The sequence below is a fragment of the Pongo pygmaeus genome, chromosome 21, assembly GCF_028885625.2.
Source record: "Pongo pygmaeus isolate AG05252 chromosome 21, NHGRI_mPonPyg2-v2.0_pri, whole genome shotgun sequence".
Classification (NCBI taxonomy): Eukaryota; Metazoa; Chordata; class Mammalia; order Primates; family Hominidae; genus Pongo; species Pongo pygmaeus.
In genome coordinates this window covers 687,992-702,290 of record NC_072394.2, presented here as the reverse complement: position 1 = coordinate 702,290, position 14,299 = coordinate 687,992, and the positions used below count along the sequence as shown (strand labels likewise).

The 14,299-nt window shown below is 37.8% G+C and overlaps 1 pseudogene; it reads left to right on the top strand.

Moving 5' to 3' along the window:
* The first annotated feature begins 11,628 nt into the window (after positions 1–11,628).
* On the top strand, positions 11,629–12,855 carry LOC129022036 (TAR DNA-binding protein 43-like; annotated as a pseudogene).
* Positions 12,856–14,299: the final 1,444 nt, after the last annotated feature.

The window sequence follows — 14,299 nt, the reverse complement described above, 5'->3', positions numbered from 1 at the left end:
TGGGGAGGAATCCTGTCCGATGGTACCGGGTTGCGGGAAAGGCGTGCTCGCTGCTCCCTGTGTCTGGCGCAAGTGGAGCTGTTATAAAATGGCTGCCGAAGCTCACGCCGCTGGCAGCAAACCCGATCCAGTTCCACTCGTCTCCGAGCGCGCTCTCGGTGCGTGCGTGCGCCCCGGCGTGACCCCCCCTTTCCTTTCCCTTCCCTCCCCCGCGCCACCGCTTCACTCACTCCCTGAGCCCCTAACCTCCTCCAGCTCCTCCTCCTCCCCCCCACCCCACCCCCACCCCACCCCCACCCCCACCCCTGTCAGCCTTCTCTCGGCCTTTCTTATTCCCGCTCCCCCCTCCTTTACCCGACTGCTCCCACTCCCCTCTGCGGTCGCTCAGGCACTAGCGGCCGCCTTTCCCCTTCTGGCTCGCACCCTCCCTCACTCCCTCCCTCGCTTGCTCGCACTCTCGGCCCCATACCCCAGTTCCTGCCGAGTCAGCTCCTCTCTCTCTCGCGCGCGCTGACTGACTAGACCATAGCCTATGCTTCGCTCCGCCCCCACGTCGCACCGCCTTCCCCGCTCCTCACCCATTGGGTTGGGGGTGGGGAGGCACAAGACCCCGCCCTTCCGCTCCGGCAGCCGCGGCAGACGGATCAATTTTTGTTTTTGTTGTGATTGCTTGTGAAGACTTAGTCATAAATTCTTTGCCTAGGCCAATGTCTAGAAGAGTATTTTGTAGGCTTTCTTCTAAGATTTTTATAGTTTTAAGTCTTACGTGTAAGTCTTTAATCCATCTTGAATTAATTTTTATATCTGGTAAGAGGTAGGGATCCAATTTCATTCTTCTGCATATGGCCAGCCAGCTGTCACAGCACCATTTATTGAATAGGGAGTCCTTTCCCTATTTTTTAATTCTGTCAACTTTGTCAAAGGTCAGTTGGTTGTAGGTCTGTAGCTTTATTTCTGGGTTCTCTCTTCTGTTCCATTGGTCTATGTGTCTGTTTTGTACCAGTACCATTCTGTTTTGGTTACTGTAGCCTTGTAGTATAGTTTGAAGTCAGCTGAGGTGATGCCTCCAGCTTTATTCTTTTTGCGAAGGATTGCTTTGGCTATTTGGGCTCGTTTTTGGTTCCATATGAATTTTAGAATAGTTTTTCCAAATTCTGTGAAAAATAATATTGGTAATTTGATTAAAATAGCATTAAATATGTAGAATTGCTTTAGGCAATATGGCCATTTTAACAAAGTCAATCTTCCAATCCATAAGCATGAAATGTTTTTCCATATGTTTCTATTGTCTGTGATTTCCTGCAGCAATGTTTTATAGTTCTCCTTGTAGAAATTTTTACCTCCTTGGCTAGATGCATTCCTAGAAATTTTATTCTTTTAGTGGTTATTCTAAATGGGACTGAGCTCTTGATTTGGTTCTCAGCTTGAGCATTATTGGTGTATAGAAATGCTACTGATTTTTGTGTGTTGATTTTGTATCCTGATACTTTCCTGAAGCTGCTTATCAGGTCTAGGAGTCTTTTGGCAGAATCTTTAGAGTATCCTAGTTATAGAATTATATCATCAGGTAAGAGACATAATTTGTCTTCTTCTTCTATTTGGATGCCTTTTATATCTATCTGTTATCTGGTCGCTCTGGTTAGGCCTTCCAGTACTGTGCTGAATAGGAGCAGTGAGAATGGGCATCCTTATCTTGTTTCTGTTCTTAGGGGAAATGCTTACAGCTTTTGCCTGTTCAGTATAATATTGGCTGTGGGCTTGTCACAGATGGCTCTTATTATTCTGAGGTATGTTACTTCAATTCCTAGTTTGTTAAGGATTTTTATCATAAGGGATGTTGGATTTTATCTAATGCTTGTTCTGTACCCATTGAGATGATCATATAGTTTTTGTTTTTAATTCTATTTAGTATAAGTTTTAAAATCATGAGTTATCAAAGATAAGAGATGATGATAAATCATTTACCTAATCAGAAAGTGATGTAAGTCTAAACTTATATACACCTGAAAAACAGAGCACTAGAATATATAAAGCCAAAAGCATGGAATAAAAACAAAGAGAAATGAAGATTTAAATACACTCTGTCAGTAATCAGTAAACTATGCAGGAAAAAAAAGTGTATAGAGTATATTCAATTAACAAGCTTGGTCTAATAGACATATATAGAATCATGTTAAATACAGATTTATCTGAAGTACATGTGGAACATTTACATACATTGGCCATGTCCCAGGACCTAAAGCAAGTTCCATTAAGTTTCGTATATATCATATAGGTAATATTCTCTAGCCATTATATAATTAAGTAGAAATATATGGAAAAGGAAAACTAAAATGTTTTGCAAATTCAAAAACACATTTCTGAATAATCTATTGTCTAAAAAGGTATTATACTGAAAATCTTAAAATACTTGCAATTAAACAATAATGAGAAATGAGAATACTACATTCCAAAGTTTGTGGGATGTATCTGTTAAGACAAGAGAATTATTTGCTTGGCTATAATTACTTATCTTACAGATATGGTTTGGATCTGTGTCCCCACCCAAATCTCATGTTGAATTATAATCCCCAATGTTGAAATGAGGGCCTGGTGGGAGGTGATTGAATCATGGGGGTAGATTTCTCATGAATAGTTTAGCACCATCCTCTTGGTGCTGTTCTTGTGATAGTGAGTGAGTGCTCTTGAGATATGATTATTTAAAAGTGTATAGCTCCTCCCCTTTCACTCTCTCTTCCTTTCACTCTGGCCATGTGACGTGTCTGCTCCCCGTTCACCTTCCGCCATGATTGTAAGTTTCCTGAGGCCTCTCCAGAAGCCAAGCAGATGTCACCATGCTTCATGTACAGCCTGCAGAAATGAGCCAATTAAACCTCTTTTCTTTATAAATTACCTTGTCTCAGGTATTTCTTTGTAGCAATGTGAGAATGGACTAATATACTTAGAAAGAAGAAAAATGTTAAAAATTAAGATGCTAGGCACCCATCTTTAAAGGTTTAAAAAATAATAAAATAAATCAAAAGTAGAAGTAAGAAAATAATTAAGCAAAGAGAAGAAACCAATGAAAATTTTTAATGAACATATAATAGAAAGAATGGTTTATCAAGAAAAGCAGATTAGGTAAAATAATCCAAAAGTGAAAAGGGTGGCAAACTGTAGGTAAAGAAAAATTACAATAATCACTAAATTATGTAAAATTATATGCTAATAAATTTGAAAACTTATGATAAAATAGACATTTTCTAGGAAAAAATGTAGCTTACCAAAACAGACTCAAGATGTAGAAACAAGAAGAATCCTATGACCAGTAAAGAAACCAAATCAGCAATTTTTTGGTTTTTTTTAATGTACTCATGGGGAAAAAAAAAACAAACCCATGTCCAGATGGTTTTAGATGCAAGTTGTACAAATAGTTAAGGAATATTTAATTCTACATTATACCAACTCATCCAGGAAACAGAAAAACTGAAAATGATCCCTAATTATTTTTATTATATTATCACAAACTTGAAACCAAAATCAGACATGGAAAGTAAAAGAAAGGAAAATTATAGGAGTGCCTCCCTTATGAACATCAATGCAAAAACCTTAAGTACAAGGTTCAGATTAATACATATAATTCATTCACAACAGATATATCATGACCAAACTATATATGAAAGGATGGTTTAACCTTTTAAAATAGAGGGGGTTGTAACTCATTACATTAACAGGTATTAACAGAACCCTGTATGATCATTACAATGAGTTTTGTTGAACGCCTTTTTGAGTGTAAGACCTATTTATGATTTTTAAAGTAAATAAATAAAAGCTCTTAAATAAAAAGAAATTAAATGGAGCCAACCACTGATTAGCAAACATTATACTTAAAGCAGCAAACATTATACTGCAGCAAACGTTATATTTAAAGGTGATATGCTGGGAAACATTTCCTCTAAAATCAGGACCAAATCAAGTGAGCTACTATCACAGTTTCTGTCCAACCTTGTACAGAAAAAGAAATTAAAAGTGTAAGTATTGAACAAGCTGCACACTGTATGCAGGGGTCCTTAGCAAAAGAAAGAGGGAGGAAAGAAAGAAAGAGAGAGAGAGAGAGAGAGAGAAAGAAAGAGGGGGGGAGGGAGGGAGGAAGGAGAAAAGAAAGGAAAGAAAGAAAAAAGAGGGAGGAAAGAAAGGGAGGAAAGAAAGAGGCAGGAAAGAAAGAGAGGGAGGAAAGAGAGGGAGGAAAGAAAGAGAAAGGAAGGAAGAAAGAAGGAGGGAGGGAAGGGAGAGAAAGAGGGAGGGAGGAAGGAAAGAAAGAGAAAAAGGAGGAAAGAAAGAGAAAGAGGGAGGAAAGGAGAGGAAAGAGGGAGGGAGGAAAGGAGAAAGGAAAGGAAAGAAAGAAAAAAGGAAAGAGAGAGAGAGAGGAAAGAGAGGGAGGAAAGAAAGAGAGAGGGAGGAAAGAGAGAGGGAGGAAAGAGAGAGGGAGGAAAGAGAGAGGGAGGAAAGAGAGGGAGGAAAAAGAGAGGGAGGAAAGAGAAAGGAAAGAAAGAGGGAGGAAAGAGAGGGAGGAAAGAAAGAAAAAGAGAGAGAAAGAAAAAAGGAAGGAAGAGGGAGGGAAAGAGGGAGGAAGGAAGGAAAGAAAGAGAAAAGAGGAAAGAAAGAGAAAGAGGAGGAAAGAAAGAGAAAGAGGGAGGAAAAAGAAAGGGAGGAAGGAAACGTGGAGGAAGGAAAGGACAGAAAGGAAAGGAAAGGGAGGGAGGGAAGGAAAGAAGGAAGGAAGAAAGGAAGGAAGGAAAAGAAAATTGTCCTTATTAGCAGACTATATGACAATAGTACTTAATCACATAGTATTGTCAATTACTATGTATCAAATTACCCCAAAATTTAACAGCTTAAAATAACAAATCTTTGGAGGACATCAGTAAGATTGTGGAGTAGGAGATTCTAGCCTTCAGCATCCCCAGAAAAATAACAATTAAGACAGGTATCCCTGAACAAAAAATAGCTCTAGGAGGGTTCAAGAGTGCAGTTAAAAAGCTGCAGCAGCACACTGGAGAAAAAAAAAATTGAGTAACCACATAAAAAAGGTAAGAACAGTTTCATTTTTCCTACATCAGCCCATCCCCCAGGGAAGGACAGCTAAGTAGCAAAAGCGATCTCTTCAACCCATGAATTTCTCTCATGAGAAAAAAACAAGCAAGATAAGGAATCAGCTTCCCCAGCCTTTCAAGGTACTTCCTGAAAAACTTACTTTGGTTTCACTCCACTCGGATTTCTGAGATCAGTGTACCAAGATATCTGGAGATGGCTAGAAACAAAGAAGGGTGGTACTATCAGTATTACCCACACACAGAAGCCATGGTGGTCCCCAAAGGCCTGTTGTCCCAATGCTGCTAAAGAAACCAATAGCCATCATAGCGGCCACAGATATCCCACAGCTTTTGCTGATGAGGGCAGTGAAGTTTTTGCCATTGCAGACCATGGCTGCCTCAGCTGCAGTTCCCTACTTCCCACCACTAGAGCCATTCCAGCCAGCGTGGCCATGGTCACCCCAGTCCTGAGACTCAATGCAATCACCTTGTGTGCATATGTAGCCAAACTCAATCACCACTGCCAGTCCCCACCACCACGTATGTGGTTGCAGCCAGCCTCCACAGCTGAGCATATACATGCCACTGGCCCCATACCCCAAAACCAGCACACAACCACCAACACTGGTCCATGCCACCACCTACCCTGACCTTCCTAAATATGCTTGCCATTGTAACAAGAGGCACTACTGAGGACTCCAACAGCCTTTACAATCACTGTTGACTCCCTTGAAGCTTTTAATGCCAAGGACTACAAAGTTTCCCATATCACAGACCCCTGCTACCTGAGACACCAATCACCAAGTTCCCTTGGACACAGAGCTTCTGCATATCTCCAAACTGGAGCACCATGCACCACTGGATCTGGTGTACCATAGCACACTCCAGCATGCCTTCCCATGCCCAGTTCCAGGAATCCCATGCTCCCTCTCCCCTGCAAGTGAAAGTCTTTCCTTACCAATGCCAGTCTATAAAGTCTAGAAGAGGTGATTATTTATTTAAATGCACAAAATACCAATGAAAGCATAAAAGAAACAAGAAAAATCAGGAAAACAACACCTCCAAAAAAATTAACTTCCAGTGCCTGACCCCAAAGAAAGGAAAATCCATGAATTGTGCAACAAAAAATTCAAAATAATTGTTCTAAAGAAGCTCAGTGAGCCCAAAAGAACATAGATAAACAAATTTAACAAAAAACAATTAGGAAAACAAGGCAATAACAAAATGAGAAATTCAACAAAGAAATAGGAAACATTTTTTAAAACTAGAAATGATGGAGGCTAAAGAATACAATCACTGAACTAAAAATGCAATAGAGAGCTACAGTAGCAGACTGGATCAAGCAGATGAAGGAATCCATGAACTGGAAAAGAGATCATCTGAAATTTTTCAATTGGGGGAGAAAATATTGAAACAATGAAAAGAGTGAAAAAGACTATGAGATTTATGGAAACAATATACATCTTGTGAAGTGAACCAATATACATATTATAGGAGTCACCAAAAAAGAAAGTGCAAGAAAGTATATTTAAAGAAATAATAGAAAACTTTACAAATCTGGGAAAGGAAATAGACATTCAGACTCAAGAAGTATATAGGATTCCAAATAGGTTTAATACAAAAAGATCTATACCAAGATTAGCAGATTTCTCGACATAAAACTTACAGACAAGAAGACAGTAACATTATATATTCCAATTACAGAGAGAGCAAGCTATAATGTTGAACATTCTGTAAGAAGAAAAATATTCTGGAGCCATGTACACACTACAAATAACAACCTAATTCTTAAGTGAGGAGGAATTGAAAAATAATAATGTATATTCCTCTTTGTCCAAAAAAAAAAGAGGAAAAATAATTGCCAACATAGAATATTTTACTCTGCAAAGCTATCTTTTAAAAATGTAGGAGACATTAAGTCTTTCCAGGACCAAAAAAAACCTGGATGGTTTGTTACCACTAGACCTGCCTTAAAAGAAATGCCAAAGGGAGTTCTTCAAATGGAATTGAAAACACACTAAACAACAATGTGAAATCATATAAAAGTATAAATTTCACCAGTAAAAGTAAAAATAAAGTCAAATACAGAGTAATATAACATTGTAATGGTGGTATGCAAAGTACCTATAAGCCTAACATAAAAGTTAAAAGACAAAAGTATTAAGAGTAACTATAGGCCGGGCATGGTGGCTCCACACCTGTAATTCCAGCACTTTGGGAGGCCGAGGTGGGCGGATCACGAGGTCAGGAGATCGAGACCATCATGGCTAACACGGTGAAACCCCGTCTCTACTAAAAATACAAAAAATTAGCCGGGCATAGTGGCGGGCGCCTGTAGTCCCAGTGACTCGGGAGGCTGAGGAAGTTGAATGGCGTGAACCCGGGAGGTGGAGCTTGCAGTAAGCCGAGATCGCGCCACTGCACTCCAGCCTGAGCGACAGAGTGAGACTCCATCTCAAAAAAAAAAAAAAAAAGTAACTATAAACAGAAAAATTTGGTAACATGTATGTTCTCCACTCTTATTTAGAAGCTAAAAATGTTGATCTCATAGAAGTGGAGAGTAGAATAGTAGTTACTAGGGGCTGAGATGAATGAGAGGAATAGGTAGGGATCTATTAAATTATACAAAATTTGCAGCTAGATAGCAGGAATTCGTTCCAGTGTTTTATAGCACTGTGGGGTGACTACAGCTAACAATAATTTATTATACATTTTCAAATATCTAGAAGAGAGGATTTTGAATGTTCTCAACACAAATGATAAATGTTTGAGGTGATGAATATGCTAATTACCCTGATTTGATCACTACACACTGCATATATTAAAATATCACTATGTAGTCCATAAATATGTGCAATTTTGTGTTGATTAAAAAATATATTTTTTAAAAAATTGTGAACAGATTCATAATATAAAAATTCTGACTTCAAGAACACAAAGTGTATGTGTGGAAGGGGATAAAGTGCAGAATTTTTGTATGCAATTGAACTTGAGTTGTTATCAAATTAAAATAGATGCTTATAACTACAAGAAGAATTACACAAGCCCCATGTTAACCACAAAAGAAAAGTCTATAATAGATACAGAAAAAGGCAAAGAGAAAGGAACTAAACCAAACTGCTACCAAAAAAAAAAAAAAAAAAAATCAGACAACAAAAGGAGATAACAAAAGAGAGAAAGGTACAAAAGAACTGCAAAACAGACCGCAATTAACAAAATAGTAAGTTCTTACATATCAACAATCACTTTAAATGTAAATGGATTAAATTCTCCAATGTAAAGGCATAGAGTTGCTGAGTGGATTAAAAAACATGATCCAGTGACTTAGTGTCTATAAATGATTCACTTTAAATGTGAGGACACACATAGCCTGAAAGTGAAGTGATAGAAAAAGATATTCTATACAAATGGCAACCAAAAGAAAGCAGAGAGAGCTATACTTAGACAAAAGATTTTAAGTCAAAAATTAGCAAAGATCATTATATAATGATAAAAAAGTCAATTCAAGAGGAAGATATAATTGTAAATATATATGCACCTAACATCAGAGCAACTAAATATATAAAACAAATATTGGTATATCTGAAGGAAGAAATTGACAACAATACAATAATAATTGAAGACTTCAATACTCCACTTTCAATAATGGATAGAACATCTAGGCTGAAAAACAATAAGGAAACCACTGACTTGAGTAACGCTATGAATCAAATGGACAATAGACATAGACATAGAATTTTCCACCCAATAACAGCAGAATGCATATTATTTTCAGGATATCCTCCAGAATATTCTCCAGAATAGGCCATACGTTGTGTCATAAAACAAGTCTTTAAAAACTTAAGAAGATTGAAATTATATCAAGTATCTTGCAGACCACAGTGGAATGAAACTAGAAATCAATAATGTCAAGAAAACAAGAAAATTCACACAAGAACAGGAAAACTAAACCCCACACACTTGAACAACTATTGAATAAAAGAATAAAGCAAACAGAAATTTTAAAATTACCTTGAGAAAAATGAAAACACATCTTACCAAAGTGTACGGTATGCAGCAAAGGCAGCATTAAGACAAAATCTTATAGTGTTAAATGCCTACCTTAAAAAAGAAGAAATATCTCAATTAAACAACTTAACTTTACAACTCAAGGAACTAAAAGTAGAAAAACAAACTAAACTCAAAGTTAGCAGATAGAAGGAAATAATAGAGACTGAAGCAAAAATAAGCAAAAAATAGGAAAAAATAAAATTAAGAATTGGTTTTATTTGAGAAGATGAAATTATCCAACCCTTTGCTAGCCTAATACAAAACAGAAAGAGAAGACTTAAATACAATCAGAAGCTTTTTAAAAAAGAGACATTACAATAGATGACACAAAAACAAAAAGAATCACAGAGACTACTGTGAACAATTATATACCAACAAATTGGATAACCTAGAAGAAATGGATTAATCCTTAAAAGCACACAAGCTATCAAGACTGAATCAAGAACTAGAAAGATAAATTGACCAATAACAAGCAAGGAGATTGAATCAGTCATCAAAAACTTTCCAACAAAGAAAAGCCCAGGACAAGATGGTTTCATAAATGAGTTCTATCAAACATTTTAAAAATAGCTAATACTAACCATTCTTAAACTATTCCAAAAATAGAAGATGGAACACTCCCAAACTCATTTTATAAGAACAACATCACCCTGATTCCAAAGCCAGAAAAAAACAACAGCAACAACAACAATACAAGAAAAGAAAACTGCAGGCCACTATCCCTGGTGAATATACATGTAAAAATATTTAATAAGCTGCTAGCAAACTGAATTTAACAGCACATTAAAAGGATCACACACTATAATGAAGTGAGATCTATTCCTGGGATGCAAAGCTGGTTTAACATGAAAATCAGTGTGACACACCATGTTAACAAAATGAAAGACCAAAACCACATAATCACCTCAATAGATGCACAAAACGCATTTGATGAAATTCAACATCTTTTCATGGTAAACACTCTCAACAAAATAGGTACAGAAGGAGCTTTCCTTAACACAATAAAAACTATATATGAAAAACCTACAGCTAAAGTCATAATCGCTGGGGAAAAAAAAGCTTTTCTTCTAAGATCCAGAGCAAGATAAGGATGCCCACTCTTACCACTGCTATTCAACATAGTATTAGAAGTCCTGGCTGGAGCAATCAGGTGAGAAAATGAAATAAAAAGGCATACAAATCAGAAAGGAAGAAATAAAATTATCTCTGTTTAAAGATGACATGATCATATACATACAAAACTCTAAACACTCTACACCAAAAAAAAAAAAAAAACTGTTGGAACAACCAATAAGCAAATTCAGTAAAGTTGCAGGGTACAAAATCAACATACAAAAATTAGTGGCATTTCCATACACCAACAGTGAAATATCTAAAAAGAAAATTAAGAAAACAATCTCATTTACATTAGCAACAAAATGGAATATCTAAGAATTAAGCAGGTAAAAGACTTGTACACTGAAAATTACAAAACCTTGATGAAGTTTTAAAAGACACAAATAAACAGATATCTCATGTTCATGGATTAAAAGACTTAATATTGTTAAAAATGTCCATATTACCCTAAGCTATCTACAGATTTAGTGCAATCCCTATCAAAATCCCAAGGGCAGAAATAGAAACAAACAATCCTTAAATTTATATGGATCCCAGCTAGCCAAAGTGCCATGGTTTGGACATTTGTTCCCTCCAAATCTCATGTTGAAATATAATCCCCAGTGTTGGAGGTGGGGCCTGATGGGAGATGTTTGTGTCATGATGACTGATCCCTCATCAATGGTTTGGTGCCATCCTCACAGTAATTAGTGAGTTTGTGCTCTGAGTTTGTGCAAGATCTGGTTGTTTAAAAGTGTGGCCAATGGATATAGTATGCAGCATTTTTTCAAACACATTTAACCATAGGGCCCTTCTTGTGCACTAGCACTTCACATTACACACTTCTGTAAACACTGCACCTACCATCATTGAGCAATGCCCTGCCAGCTCAATGCCTGTGCAGGTCTGTGATGTGCTGCTGTCTAAATTTCAGCATGGCTTCTCATAGACAGTGGGTTTAGGGGCTAAGGGTCAGAGCTCAGCCTCCTGAATTGCAGTATCCTGAGTCTTTCTTACTTGTCCCTCCTGCAGAAAGGGCATTTATGCCATTGGAGTGTATTTTCCTCTCAGGTCATCACTGAAGACATAACAATTGCTTATGTAGGATGATGATGCAGATCAAGTAATTGGCCATGATGATCGCTGCTGACAAGCTAAACATCCAAAGGAACGTGGCTGGCAAGAACTAAGAGACAGCTCTTCCAAATGTTCTACATTATGTACCCCGTTGTTACAACTTATTTTCATGTTTGTCCATGAGTTAATATGAAATCTAGAAAGTCTTGAATGAGTCCCAGGAAGAACAATAAAAATGATTATCAAGGAGAATAAACTAAGCTGTGCTTGGATCCGTCACTGCTTCAGTGTCCCTGTTGGGCTTTCTAGCAGTGGCCTAAGTGGAGAAATAAAAATGTCTGAATACACTAGGGTAAGTGAAGATGAGAATAAGGAGCTTGCTGAAATATCATCAGAAGACAATGGGGTGGTGCTGCTGTCCACAGTTACAGCCCAGTTTCTAGGGGCATGTGGACTTCACTACAAGAATCCAGTGTCTCAATGTATGAGAGGTATCCGGCTGGTAGAAGGAATTCCGCATGCCCTGATGCTGACTGTGGAAATCTGGTACATGTTGTCAACTGTCCCAAAGATAACAAAAGAAAAATGGGTGAGACGGCAGTGAAAGTGAAGAGCAGTCCAGAAAATATCTTATTTAATAGCGTTGATAATTAGTGAGTTTTTGCTCTCAGTTTGTTTTTCCTCCTACAGAAACAGGATCTGAAAGAATATTTTAGTACCTTTGGAGAAGTCCAAGTCAAGATAGATATTAAAACTGGTCAAAGGGGTTTGGCTTTGTTCGTTTTATGGGGTATGAAACACACGTGAAAGTAATGTCACAGTGACATATGATAGATGGATGATGGTATGACTGTAAATTTCCCAACCCTAAGCAAAGCCCAGATGAGCCTTTGAAAAGCAGAAAAGTGTTTGTGGGGCGCTGTGCAGAGGACATGACTGCAGATGAGCTATGGCAGTTTTTCTGTCAGTACAAAGAAGTGGTGGATGTCTTCAATCCCAAGCCATTCAGGGTCTTTGCCTTTGTTACATTTGCAGTTGATCAGATTGCCCAATCTCTTTGTGGAGAGGACTTGATCATTAAAGGACTCAGCACACATATATCCAGTGCCAAACCTAATCACACAACAGCAATAGATAGAAAGAAGTGGAAGATTTGGGAATCTGAGTGGATTTGGTAACAGTAGAGGGGTGGATCTGGCTTGGAAAACAATCAAGGTACCAATATAGGTGGTAGATGAACTTTGGTGTGCTCAGCATTAATCCAGCCATGATTAATGCTGCAGAGCAGTTGGGGTAGGCAGCGCTGCAGAGCAGTTGGAGTAGGATGAGCATGTTAGCCAGCCAGCAGAACCAGTCAGGCCCATCAGGTAATGACCAAAGTCAAGACAACATGCAAAGGGAGCCAAACCAGGTCTTTGGTTCTAGAAATAACTCTTACAGTGGTTCTAATTCTGGTGCAGCAATTAGTTGGGAATCAGCATCAAATGCAGGATCAGGCAATGGTTTTAATGGAAGCTTTGGCTCAAGCATGGATTCTAAATCTTCTGGCTGGGAAATGTAGACATTGGGTTATGGTTTGTTGGTACGGAATGTACATGGTAAGATACAAAAATTTTCAAATTGGTTTGTTCAGTGTGGAGTATATTCAGCAGTATTTTTGACATTTTTCTTTAGAAAAAGAGGAAGAGATAAAGGAATTGTATAAGTTTTGTGATGTAAAGAGTTACATAATGAGTTGAATACATTAAGAGTTGAGTTACACAAAGAGTTGAATAAATAAAGAGTTGAAATATTGAGTGGTTGAAAGTAAATGGCTGTTTGTCTGTTGGAAAATCAACACATTACAATTGATATCTGTAATATTTTATCCCTGGACTTCTCAAGTGAACTCTTTGCATGCTCAAAATGGAAAACATTGATTAGAACTACATTCTTTTCTCCTTGTCTTCATTTGAACCCCACCATATGATTTTTTTTCCTTAATAAAATCTCCTTTTGGGAGATCATGGTGTCACAGTGTTTGATTCTTTTGTTAACACTTGTCACTCCCCCCACCTGATATACAAAAGTACAATATGAAGGCTTCATTTAATCTCTGCAGTGCATCTCATTTCAAATGTTTACAGAAGCACTTCATTGAAAGTAGTGCTGTAAATATCCTGCCATAGAAATACTTCTGTCTACATGCTTTCTCATTCAAGAATTCATCATCACACTTCACAGGCTGCGTCTTTGACAGTGGGTGTTCCCATTTTGATTCACTACTCTTTATTTCATGGAGTCATATCAACGTCATGAACACAAGGCTGTGATATGGAACCAGAGGCTGTCTGAACTTTTGAAACTTTGTGTGGGATTGGTGGTGCTGCCAAGGCATGGAAGGCTAGTATGAGCAAGAGAAGGAGAGAGTGCAGGTAGAGAGTTGATGGTGCATCATATTTTTTAACGTGTTGAGATGTGTCTCTCAATCCTGTAATTTTGGTGAGAGAGTATACAGACAGCAATAATAAATGATGTACAAATGTCTTTTATATTCAAAGGACATCCACATGTGTTGGAAGACTTTCAGTGAGCTTTGTTCTTAGGCAACCCACATTAGTTCAATGTGTTAAGTGAAACGATACTTGTATTTTCCTACCCTTTTGTCAACTGCTGTGAATGCTGTATAGTGTGTATTCTCTTCTGTTACTGATACATAAGTGTGGTAATGTGAGCTGAAGCTGATGAGTTGAGAATATAAACTGAGCTTGTGGGTGTGCTTTGAAGGAGTACTTGGAAGCAGAGTTCACTGTGAGCTCAGGTGTCTCAAAGAAGGGTGGAAGTTCTAATGTCTGTTAGCTACCCATAAGAATGCTGTTTGCTACAGTTCTGTGTCCTGTGCTTGGATGCTTTTTATAAGAGCTGTCAATGCTGGAAATTCTTAAATAAAGCTGATTTCAATTTTTAAAAATGATTATCAGGATCAAAACAGGATATGTGATGAAAGGTTCAATGATTTGGGTTAT